Here is a 13,515-nt window from a genome sequence, read left to right on the forward strand (position 1 = left end):
GTAATAAATGTATTATTTTCCATTATGTTTTAAGAGATAAACACAACTTTTACCCTACTAAAGCTTAAATCCTTGGTTTTCTTCCATGAATTGGAAATCTTCTGGCAAGTTATAAAGCAGCTGGTGAATGTGGTTTTGGTTACAGAACTAAATGGGGTTGTTTAAGGATACATGTACATGCCAGGAGCAATTGTTTTACCTTGCAAAGGGGTCTGTGTCAGTAGAAGCTTAAAATATTCCCTGTCTACTCAGTGAGGCATGTCATCCCCTCAGCTGTGCCAAAACCACTGTGAGGTTGCTCTAAGTGGGAACAGAACTATGCTTCTCATTTAGTGGCAAACAAAAAATTTGCTTTTCAGTGGCTTGTTTTCCAAAAGGGGGATCATTTATCCATCCCAATTATCCTCACAGTTGGTGATGTATGGGAGAGAAGTGCTTTACCATAGTACAGAAACTCAGAGGTGTAGCACAGCTGGGATGGAGCAAGGCTATAATTTCTTGGCCATAAAGCATGTTATATGATGAAGCTGTGACTTAATGTTGAAGTTGCATGACATATTGCCATTGGAACCACAAATAGGTTAAGATATTTCTATACCCTCACACCCTTACAGCTTCTGCCTCATCCCTTCATCACTGCTTTCACTGCTTATCCACCTCCCTCCGATGCTGCTTCTGCTGGCACAGCTGCAGCAGGGGAGCAGGACTTGCTGATTCTGGCTCTATCAAAATCTGGCTGCACAAAGCAATAAACACACCAAAAGGAGATACAAGTGGACCTTTTCTACTCATGCTGGGAAAAAATCCATCACATCCCTCACAAGACCCAGGTTAAAAGTAAACTTCCTCTATCCAGGATGGTTTACTGAAAAAGTTTCCAGACAAGTTATGCTGTTTGTAAGAATGACCATATGGGATCAAACCACCTGTCCCTTTAGCCCTGTATCCTGTCTCTGGCAAGAGACAGTAGACAACAGCTCGGTAATCTCCTGCTCAAAAAAAAATAGTGCTCATTTGCCCTAGCAGTACTTTAAGCACAGCTGTGGGAATGGCAAAACATAATTTATAAGTAGAAAAAAGATAATGCAGAAAGAGACAGGGCAAAACCACCAATCTCTTTATCACACCTTTAACTATTTGGCAAATTAGGACATACCTAACTCACAGAAAAGAGTTGTGTAAACTGTCTACTATTGCTAGTATTTATTTCAGGTTAATTTTTATATATAAAAATATTTTATTTATAATAATATATCTGTGATTATGAAAATTAAAGGCATCCATGTCTTTCTCTTCAGCTAGACTAGAACCTAGACACTAAATCATACTTTCCTACAGAAATTCTAGCCAAAATTCCTTGAGTTTTTTAGCCAAAATTCCTTGAGTTTTTTTAGCCAAATCAGCTTCCCTACCTGAAAAATTCTTAAAATCCTTTATATGTGGGAACTGTATCATTTTTGCGACAATTACAAACAATTTTCTTGAAAAATCTAACACTTTTCATCAACCTTGACTTCGAAAGCCTCTTGTTTGTGCATGTAGAGCAGAAGTTGCAGAAAAACAGGGGCAGGAAGGGTTAGGAATACAGTTTTGAAGGTAACTTCTTCTCAAGGTCATGGGTCAAAGAAGAAGCCAGAGCAATGTAAATGTTATTAAATCTTCTGTACTGCAAGCAGTCTCCTAAATATGTATATATACATACACAGTCTGGCTGCAACCTGGATGTATTATCATTCATTATCCGCCCATTGGGGACCATTGGGATAGTCTCAGAGAAAAGAAGAACAAGAATTGTAATAAGACTTCATGACTATGATGCCAGGAGAACAGTACAAGCCTTGCTGAAAGTGCAAATAACAATTAGCTCTTCAGTCTCCAGGGAACCAGGGGGTAAAACCGATGGAACATCTGAGAAATGCTTCCTGAAGAGATAAAATCATTCAAAAACCTTAAAGAAATTTGCAAGACTGAGATATTTCTGTGGCTGGTTCCATTTTTAGAAACTAAGAGGAAAGGTTACATTCAGATCCTGGGATGTACACTTAATTTATTTAAGCCAATAGCATTGCTTTCTTAAAGGCAACACTATTTAAGGTCAAAATTTTGACTCCTTGGTTTTGTCTCTCAGTTCTTCCACAGACCTTCTCTGTAAGGGAACAAGCAAGGGGAGGAAAAATATAAAAAAGAAAATACTTTTTCAGCTTTGAAAATTGAGGTCCTGTCATTGAAAAGTCAGTAAGTTTATGAAAAATAAATATTTCTAATGTGGTTTGCCAAAAACATGTAATACTCTCATTCAACTCCAGCAATTACCGTCTGCTGAGAAAGGTAGCTTGTAAATGCTGTGCTCAGATACACCAGGGATGTGTCTCTGTTTCTGCCATTGCATGAAGATCTGTGTAAAAAGTAACACCATTTTCTTTGCCACAATGAGAATGTGTTCCAGATACTGCAAGAAGAAGTTAGAGGGAAAGGGGTCATGTTGTCTCCCCAAGGCAAAAGTTCAGAGCATAGTATTCATTTCCTATTGAAGTAAATAAATTCACAGCAATGAAAATTGCCACCATGGAAAATTAAAAAGGAATGCACTTAAATTAAAAGGGAACGCACTTAAGCTCAAAAAAATCATTACAGTAAATAATAGAATTCACTGAAAAACACATTATTAAGAATAGGCATGAATATAGATAAGAAGACATCACTAACTGATACATCAAAATCATGTAAAAATGTTATAATTTTTCTTCTGGTAATAGATACTGAAAATCAGAGTAACAAGGCTCTCATGCTTTGTTTAACATGAATAATGCAACTAATACATTTCCTAAGTTTTCAGGAATATGCATTTGTAGAATAAATAGCATAAGTACCAGTGAGACACATTAAGAGTTAAGGTTCTGAAATGCAAAGCAGTACAGGGACAGCACCTGTTACTGAACTAAGCTAACATTTTCTTTCATAGCTTTTCACCATCACGTGTTTGAAACATTGCTGTTTTCACTTTCTTTTTCCTGTGTTTGGCATTTGCCTTAAGTGCTTATAGATGTAGATTTGAACAGATTGGTAGGAACAAGAGGATGATATGGTCTGCACTTGGTGTTTTCTTCCATGCTAAGGATTTTTTATCAACAGCATGAATTTTGAAATTTAACTTTGTGAGCTGAGCTTCAGTATCTTTTTGCCAGTACATTAACCAACACTCTACATAGTGTGTTTTGTTATGAGATTTGAAAAATTAAAGCCATGATTGGGAAGAGATGGACAGAAAGGAAAGGGCAGAAGAACAAATATCAATTCACCTACATCCAGGGAAAAATTAAAAAATAATAAAAAAGGATATAAAGGATATTTACTTATCATATAAATGAAAAATTGCCTGCAAAATCTATTTTATTTACCTGATACCTTCGTTCAGTAAAAAATCCCAATAGCATAGCTCAGCTAATGCAATTATCTCCTGCTGTAAATAACAAGAACCCCCCCGTTATTCCAATCTTGCTGTGTTGGCCAGTGTTGACTCTTTAAATACTAAGTTCAGTTTGTCAGGTGTTTCATAGAAACCAACAGCTCTTAAGTACTTAGCTGTGTATGTCAAGATTCAGTCGAGAATTGATTTCCTTACAGCTATGTTATAAAATCCAGCAAATAAGATTTTCCTGGGAGAAATGTTGACAGGGCCTTAACTAGATAGTGCTATTGAATGCCAATATAATTAGTTGGGCAGATGACATAAATTATGCAGACTGCAATTCATTTCTGGCACTACTCATTTTATCAGACCTTACTAATTTTGCACTTGTCCCTTATGTCTTCTCAGCTGAAGACTAATATTGTAGATATCTGGACTTACACAGCTAATAAGTCTGATTGCCAGGAGTTGACATGAAGTCCGTTCAGAAAAAAAGTCCCATTGCCACAGTAATTGCTACTTTTAACACGTGATAGGACAAGGGGGAATGGCTTTAAGTTGAAGGAGAGGAGATTTAGATTAGGTATTGTGAAAAGATTCTTTCCTGCGAGAGCGGTGAGACACTGGCACAAATTGGCCAGAGAAACTGGCTGCCCCACCTCTGTAAGTGTTGAAGGCCAAGTTGGATGGGGCTTTGAGCAACCTGGTCCAGTGGAAGGTGTCCCTATTCATGGTGGGGATGTTGGAACTAGATGATCTTTAATGTTCCTTACAGTCCAGACCATTCTGTGTTTATATGAAATTCTCTTAATATTTCTTTTCTTTATCAGTGTTTTAAAAGTCCTACTAATTTTTTAAGGAACTAGAACGACAAATTCTGTAGATTGTTAATATCCACTGGGGTTTTCTGGATGCTTTTTCCCCTTATAAGTGACTCAAATATAATAATAAGGAATACTGTTACAGCCAGCCAAATTCCCTTCCAGATTCAGAGAAATTTAAGCAGATGTTTAAAAATTAAGGTGTTAATGGTGGGTTATGCAACATGAAGAAAATAGATGAACCTGAAAGTAGTGAATGTGATATCTACTGAAATAGAGAAGTTACTCATACTACATCAAGGGAAATACAGATGTTAATGTAAGAAACCTGGTATCTCCTGAATTATTGTGATGTCTTAATTCAATAATTCTATAAATAATTGCTTCTACATCCTAAATTATTATCTCTGAGGCACAAAGAGGAAAAGTATTTTGTATCTTCAGAAACTTTTTCACACAGAGGGTGGTTGGACACTGGAAAAGGCTCGCCAGAGATCTGGTCACAGCACCAAGTCTGTCTGAGTTCAAGAAGCATTTAGACAATACTCTCAGGCACATGCTGTGATTCTTGGGGAGGGTACCGTGCAGGGCAAGGAGTCAGACTTGATGATCCTCATGGGTCCCTTCAAACTCAGCATATGCTATGATTCTTTGATTCTAAGGATGACTGGAATATAGCAAAGAATAAAAATAGTTTCCCTAGGAATATTTTTGCTATCATAAAAGTGGTGGGATTTTTTCCTACAGTTGAGCAAAAATTTTAGGAAGCAAACACATATGCTGCCATGAAAAGAAAAAAAAATGGCTTCAATAGAGACATGGGAGAGTTGACTTATCTGGCTTACTGAAAGAGGGAACTGAAGTAATATTCATTCTATTTAATCTTGCAACCTTCCCTGTTTAATTTCTTCACCAGCCAAATCTTTGACTTTGTTCCATTTTCTGTGGTTATCTACAACTGCCTGGGAATGAGGTAAAGGCACACAATATGATTTTGGTTTCTCTCTGAGTGCTCTGCAAATCCTGTGCACACAATGGTTTGCTTACAAAACATAACTACATTGTATATGTGAGCTACATCAAACCACTTTGCAAAGCAAAACAGTTCCATTTTCAGTTATTTGAACCATCATGTTCTGTTAACCCCTCTGGAAAGACAGTATGGATTATAAAACAGGACATTAACTTTCTTATAGAAAGTTAAGCTTCTCTACAGAAATCTTTCTTGAAGTATGTAATCTTTATTAAATTCCTTTGACCAACTTAAAATTGCAAAGAAAGGACCTCAGTCATTAAGTATTTCATGTGAAGGGGATTATTCCATTTCTTTGTCTTAAAGTCTCCTGTCTTAATTTTGCCTTAAACTCTTCTAAAGATTTCTATCCATTCTAGTCCTATTAAATTTTAAGGGACTCTTTTCTTATGTGACAAAATGAGCTGTATAGACAGTTAGCTGCTCATCATGCAAATTTCCTTCTGTGGAAATGTTGCTCAGTAGGACATCACCAGAGTCTATCTGTTTCATTAATTTCACACCACTCCCCAAAAAGCCTCACATTAGTAAGGTTCAACAAGTACTTCCCGTTCTCCCCTCTTCACAGTTGATCACATCTGAATTTGCATCATCAGACATTGTCTTTCTATTATCTACACAGGAGTGAGGCACTAAACTTCAGAGTTAATGAATCCTGATTAACTTTGTCTTCATTGATTTGGAAGGAAACGTCTAATAATGGGATTTTTTTTTTTCCCCTCTATATGCAACTAGTATTACTGGGTAGAAGACAGTTACCTGATCTTCTGATGAACATTTGTAGATCCTAAGTTCTGAATAAAATCCAAAGAATGATGATGTTATGTTCATTATGTTTTCCAGTGAAATATTTTTACAGTAAATAAATAGTTCTCAGTAAATTCTTCCAGACACCTGAATTTCTTTGATATTTTTCAAGAAAGCACTGTGAACTTCAAAACTTTTGACTGTATCTGGTCTAAATGGATTAGGTATGACTCTTTTTGGCCAGTAAACATCACTTGAATTAGCAACAGGGGTTATGAAATAAACTGCTTACTTATTAAAAAGGGGTGTTTGTAAGGAGAACAAAAGTTGTGTGGGAAGATTAAATCCAAGAATATCACCTGATATTCTTGGATTTAGCAGATGAAGCTATTCCCATCTTGAAGCTGAATCTCTTGACAGTTCATCTAGACAATACCTATCCCCCTAGGAAGACTTTAACTGCATTTGCAGCCCACTGAATCCAGTATAGATGCTTTGAGTGGTTAAAAAAATTAATAGAGAAGGGACTGAACTAGTGTTCATGGCAAGGGGTTGGAACTAGGTGATCAATCTTTAAGGTCTCTCCAACCCAAACCATTTTATGACTCCATGATCCTGAATTTGCCTCCTTCATGTCCCAAGGTGATTTTCCATTTAGAAAAAAAAACAACAAACAAAACCAAACAAAAAAATCCAAATACTAAATATCTTCTTACAATATAGATCATTCTTTAGCTATAGAAAGTGTGGTTCTTATCTGTAGAAATTTTAAGCAGAGGTAAATGAATAATGTGGGTCAGTAGCACGTACATTCAATTAGTTAAGAGCATGTGAAGACCAGAAAACTTGTTTTGGTTTAACTAAATCAATTTGAAACTAAGCTAGCTAGTGCAGTCCAGATGTGATTTTTTATCCCTTACTGAAATTGTTTTGGCAAAGGTAAGCAAAAGCCTCAACTATGAAAAGCAAATGATAATGGTAGTTAAATCAGTTGACATGTATCTACTTTAGAAGCTTGTGCTGCCTATACCACAATCATCTGTAAAAAAAATGTCAGGTAGACCATGACACTGGGAAAGCATTGCTGTTTACCCAGTTTTCTCTTATCCCTTTCCCTTTATGCTGTCTGTTAGCGGCGTGATTCGTGGGCTTTGCTGGTGGAAGGAACAGTTAGATCACAGGCTGTGGACTTGCAGCTCCACAGCTGCATTACCATGGCTTGACAAATTATCCCTGACTGTGAGCCACAGGCACAGTTGTGGCACATACTCATGGCCCACCCTAAAAGTGATGTAATGCACTGAAGCTTAAACTTCACTGAAAGAGTTTTAAGCTAAATCCTGTTACCTTGCAAATGGGACAGATTAGAAGTAAGCACATGGGCAGTTACCATCCAAAAATATATCTCATCCAAGAGACGGTAACCTATTCAGTTCCCATAACTCCTCCATGTTCCAAAGCCATAAATCTTACCTCCTTTATAACATCAGCCATAAAATCTCAACGAGTAGCTCTTGTATTGGACCCACAGTAATCCATCTGGAGCAGAAAGCACCAGTTTAGCAGCAGGGCTGAGCTCAGTGTCACCACATATCACACGCTAATGAGCTAATTCAAAATATTGAAGTGTCTGCAAGTTAAGGGGGAGTTTTAGTCTGGCTTTTCAGGAAAGAGCCTTCTGTAGTCACATTGCATGTCAGCTTCTCCTTCCTTCAGTCTACTTTCTAGGAGTCTCCAAAGAGGAGGGCTTAACTGAGACAAGTTTGGCACAGGCATAAGGGATTAACTTTATGTTTTCATAAGATTCATGCAAATAAACAGCTATGTAATGGAGTGCTGCCTCAAAAATCCCCCTGCTGAGAGGAAGACTGTGCTTTTAGGTCAACCACATATTAGAAAATAGAAAATCCACTCGGGAGAATAAGTCAAAAATTATCTGATAAGGTGATTTTGCACCCTAAGAATTTGCATCTTATTACTTCTCAGTGAATATATGGAATCTTATCTCATGCCTGAGATAGCATAAAAATATGAGTAAAACTTCTGTAATAGTTAGACTTTCACAGTATCTTTCTTCAGTTTAGACTCTTTAATAACTAGCATGATCACAGGTATCACATTGTGGCTTAGTGTGTTTTGCTGGCTCTCCCTGACTTAACTTACATGATACAGTGGTATCTACAGCAGGGAGTGGGAAAGCCACACTTAGTCCATTTTGGGAGTCACAAAGCAAAGAGTCTGAAATCACTTGGAGCACAGTCTTGATGTATGAGGTAAAAAAGAATTTCCAGATTTTTTGGTAAAATTTTTGATACCAGAGATGATGTAGCCTGAGCTACAGCCCTGCTACACTATGGCCCTGCCTGTTCCTGGCTGCTAAAGCTGGATGAGTTGTTCCCCAGTTAGAGTACCACATCTTTTCCAACTTTGCAGTGTTCCATTTCCAGGGTGCTGCCTGGTAATGAATTTGTCATTCACCACAGATCCTGGAAACATCCCCCAGTAGAACAACCAGTCTCAACAATTACAGGTTACTCCATGAAACATGAGTAGGCAGTACAGATTTTGGCTAGATTGTATACTAAAAAAAATCTGTATGTGTAATGTTCTTACAGGAGCATTAATTTTTTCCTTCAATGAAATACATATGTGTTTCCATCCCTGGAATTTTTCAAGGACAGGTTGGACGAAGCTCTGAGAAACCTCGTCTGGTGGAAGGTGTCACTGACCAAGGCAGGGGGCATGGAATAAGATGATCTTTTGGGTCACTTCCAACACAAACCATTCTATGATACATGTATTAATTTCAAAGGATTGATGCATTCAATTCTGTATCTTATCTTTTATTTTGAATAATTGAAACATTCTTATTTGTATTTTTTAATATTTTAATATTGTGAACTAGGACTACAAGTGTCACTGCATGTGACCCCTGAAGGGGTATGATGACTCTGATAAAGAAGTTCTGAGCAGTTGCTTGTTCCTTACCTCTTTGTTTGCACTATTTTCAGATGCAGGGTTAAAATATGGCAGTTTGGAAGGGAAAAACATGACTTTGAGAAGAACTGTTTGTACAGATAGGAGCATAAGGTCAGCTGGAAACTGCTGCAAGGAGCCTTCAAAATTCAAGTTACTTTAAGTAGGTGGTTCTTACTGTATATGTTAACCTCAAGGGGCAATTGTTGTGGAATACAACTGAAATCAGTAGCCTATAATAAGAAAAATACATTTAGCAAACTGTGTATCTGAGAAATGAATGGGGCTCTATATGACCTTCAGGCATCCTCCATGTGAGTGGACAGAAGGTAAAACACCCAAGTGCACACGTTGATGTGTTAGCATAGATTTAGTCCAAGTCTGTAAAACTAAGGAAAAAACAAATTTAATGTATTACTTGCTCCTGTCTCCAAAATGTACCAATTGTCCGATCTACTAAAGGAGTGGAAGGAAACTGCCTTCTGTAACTGGTGGTTTTTGACATGTTGCTATTTAAAACCCATTTAAGCACTTTTCCAAATGCCAAGGAAGGGTCCACTAGGCATCATTAGAATGAACAAATCCTTGTAGAGTTGATGGTGTCAAGTCTCGTGTGCCACATCTGCTTCCAGGCCTATGGTTGTCGTGACGAGGGAAGTGAGGGACGCTCAATATGAGAATCAGCAAACTTCGTTTATTGATAAGTGTTAACAGCTTAATATAGGCCTCACAATTAGCTCATGCATATTGCAAAAGCCGAGCTCACCATTGGCTCTGGCTCAGATGTTGATTCCACCTCTCACTCCCTTTCCATGTTGACACAGGTGGCTCTTAGTTGCTTTTGCTCCGTTCCTGTTTACCATCCAACTAGCAGGCACAAAAACACTGTGGCCTTGGCATGACCTTGCTGTCTCAGATCTTCCCACGGGCCTAGACAGGTCGTGTTCTATACTCTGACAGCTCGTCCATAGCCTTAGCCATATCCATATGCCCTTGTCCTGCTAGCCAATCCTCTACATATGGTAGTGATTTTTAGATTGGTTTAGAGAGGTCCCTTTTGTAATAAGTTTTTTCATTCAGTATTCACAGAGGGGTGGCAGCTGCTGCTGGCTTTCATAGAATGAAGGACAACCCTTGTATTTAGATGGCGGTGTTAGCAGATGTGAGGTTTCTAGCTTTCTTGAGATTCGCTGCCAATCTGGATCTTGTCTATCGGAAAGTATTTTTACTACTCCTTTTCCTCCTGCTTTCCCAGTAGTCATACCACAGCACAGTACATAAAATGCCATCCAATGGGGTGAACAACTCAACTTATACTGAATTTTCAGTGAACTGGATATAGTTTTGATGATCTAAGTGTGCAGATCACTATTGTCAGTGGCCACTTGCATCTGCATCTTTCTTTGATATTTATAGTAAATGTATAGCCAGTACAAAAACTGCTCCAACAAAGGAGAAATTGAGATAACTGGAGTCACATTTCTCCAAGAGTTCAGGGATATTTGAATTTCAGAGAGCACAGATTTTTTGTCCCAAACACTGTAACAGCAAGAACACTACATGCCCTTGAGGTTACCTTGGTCTGGTCAGAAGATAATTTGAACAAAAGACAACATATCTGCAAAAAACATCAATTTTATTACATGAAAAAGCAAATATTGCAGATGTCTGGTAACCTGGGGGAATCCACCTTACAGCTGCAGTTCCTGCAGTCTTTGAGGGTTTCCTACACTTTCTGCTCAGCAGTGTAGGCTACTGTCCACAGAGGGATCTCCCATTTCATCCATTTAGTTTTCCACTAAAAGCAGGTTCGTGAAACCTACTTACACTCTTTTTCCATTAGAGGCCAGGCTTGGTACATAAGTCATACCAGTATTCATGCTAAAAAAATACCCACTGCAGAGGGGTTGGAACAAATCCCTGGAAGCGTTCAAGGCAAGGTTGGTGGGACTTTGAGCAACCTCATCTAGCAGAAGGTGTTCCTGCCCATGGCAGGGTGATTGAACTAGAAGATCTTTAAGGTCCCTTCAACCCAAACCATCCTGTGATTCTAGCAACTGTGCTGAATAAGCATTGGAAATGTGGGGATCTTGAAATCAGGTCTTTGCATCTTGTGGAATTAAACCTTCAGCAAGAACACGTCAGACTCTGACTACTAGGTTCTACAAGCAAATGGATGGGTAAGGAAGGAATTTGAAGCAGTGAAAATGGGTAGCCTGTAGGCAGGTGACGGAGAATTAAAGCAGGTCAGGACATATAAAAACATTTCCATTCAGTCTGTGGTTTCCCCATGTATCACACAGATCACATCCGTAATAATGAGGGCTTATTGAATCTATTTTCAATGTGCCTTTTGGAAGGTGGATTTACAGAGTAAACTTTTTCTGAACCTTACAAGGAAGAGGTAGTGGGCATGCAGCAACAGAGAGGAAAAGAGCTCTGAAATGAGTTGCTGTCATGTCCTCAGGAAACTCTCACGTAAGAGTTGCTTCATAACCTGGCACTCTAATGAAGCTCTTAGGTAGAAAGTGAAGGGCTTTTAATGTGTTTTATAGCTGCACATGCTCATTTCCAACAAAAATAAACTTTTTAAGACTTTTTACCTAAGATCACAGCATACAGAGATGACTCGTGGCTTGACTGTGCATTTACCTATTCCTCTGCCTTTTTAATTGTAGAACAAGTCTGTGCAGGGACTAAGGGGAAAGAATGATCTTCATATTCTTCATTGCTCAGTTGTAGCTTCACTTCCCGTGAGTTATGACTCATTTTCTCACTTCTGGGACATCTCTCATATAAACTGATCATACAATAATTCACCAGAGGGGTGAAAAATTAACTTGTCTTCTTAATACACAAGTTAAGAAAATAGGCTAATATTTCAATTCCCAAGAAGAAACCGATGTAATAGGAGCAGGTAGGTCATACTCCGGAGTGTAACCTAAGTGAAAATACACCTCAGCTAGGGCTGAAGGACTGATGATAGAAAACTAGGGTGTTTGCCGCATGCTCCTGAGTTGCCTTAATATTTGTTTTTTACCCTGTTTTATTTCTTCCTTCCTTTTTCACTGTACTTTTAGAAGTTATTTGGCTGTGGCAACACTGTAAACTGAAGCCTCTTTCCAAGTATGTGTGTATGGAAAATGTAGCTGTTTGGCACTGAAAAGGTCCCACAAGAGACATTGTTTCTGCAGTGGAGACAGGTGCTCCATATTCCTTTTATTTTTCCTTTCTGTAATGTCTTGCATCATTCACCATGGGAGGGAGATATTCAATTGACCTGCTGTTGGTTTAGGATGACAAATTAATTTCATGTCAGCTTCCAAACAGCCTGTTAACAGGAATCACCTGGGACTACCTCAGCCAGCATGGAAAAGAAATTTAACTCTTGACTGACAGGTAAAAGTTTCTGAATCACGTTGCTGAGCCATCTGAGCCTTGTGGCTCCGTGCTCCACATTGTCAGGGAGTATGCCTGGTGACAGAACTCAGCTCTACCAAAACTTTAGATTAGCTTCTGAGTTGATATTTTCCACAAAGGGGAAATTTAAGAATGAGGCTTTATTGTGAATGCATACAACCTTGTCTCTTCCTATTTATTATATGCTCTCCCTGGCATGATCACATACAGTGACAAAAGTCTTGCTGCTTCACACCAAGGATTGCTGTGACAGAGGAGCACCACTCACCAGCACAAATCCATTAAGTTTTCATTAGACCCTCTTGCCCTCTTTTTCATCTTTCTTGTCTCCTACCTTCTCTGTTGTCTTTTATATTCTCACTTACTCCTATCTGGTAACGCTTCATTGCTCTCAAGCCACTGCAAGTATCTCACTTCACCTTTGTCTTGGCAATCGGTTTGTTGCCCATTTCAAACTGCTTTTTCAGGCCATGACCACTGGAGGTTATGGTCTGTCATGTCAAACCCTAACTGTTGGTCTGGCTTGAAAGGTAGCTGAACATAATAGTGAGCTGATGTTGGAAGAAGTTTGTGCTTTTGTTAACATGTGTAGAAAGTACAGGAGAAAGTAGCCTTATTACTAGCAAAACTGTTGCCCTGATTTTTTTTTAATATATGTGCAGGAATTCTTATAAAAAATAAATTATCATAGGATCATGGAATGGTTTGAGTTGGAACAGACCTTCAAGGTCATCTAGTTCTAACCCTCCTGCCATGGGCAGGGACACCTTCCACTAGACCAGGTTGCTCAGAGACCATCCAACTGCCCTTGAACATTTCTAGCAATGGGGTATCCACAGTTTCTTTGGGCAACTTGTTCCAATGTCCCACTACCAAACAATTATATAACAATTTTTATACCAAAAAATAGAGACTCTTCCTATTGTCATTTAAAAATATCAGTAATATGATTGCCCCCATAATGTAGAGTCCTGGGAGGTCCCAAAGACCCTTACATGGATTCTGGCCACATTGTGCTGTACAGATATAACAAAAGACATTGTGTCTGAGAAAGGTGCAAAGCCATATGTCCAATCCCCATTGTTCTGTAGTTTATTGTAAGCTATCAC

Source organism: Chiroxiphia lanceolata, chromosome 2, assembly GCF_009829145.1.
Source record: "Chiroxiphia lanceolata isolate bChiLan1 chromosome 2, bChiLan1.pri, whole genome shotgun sequence".
In the NCBI taxonomy this organism is placed as follows: domain Eukaryota; kingdom Metazoa; phylum Chordata; class Aves; order Passeriformes; family Pipridae; genus Chiroxiphia; species Chiroxiphia lanceolata.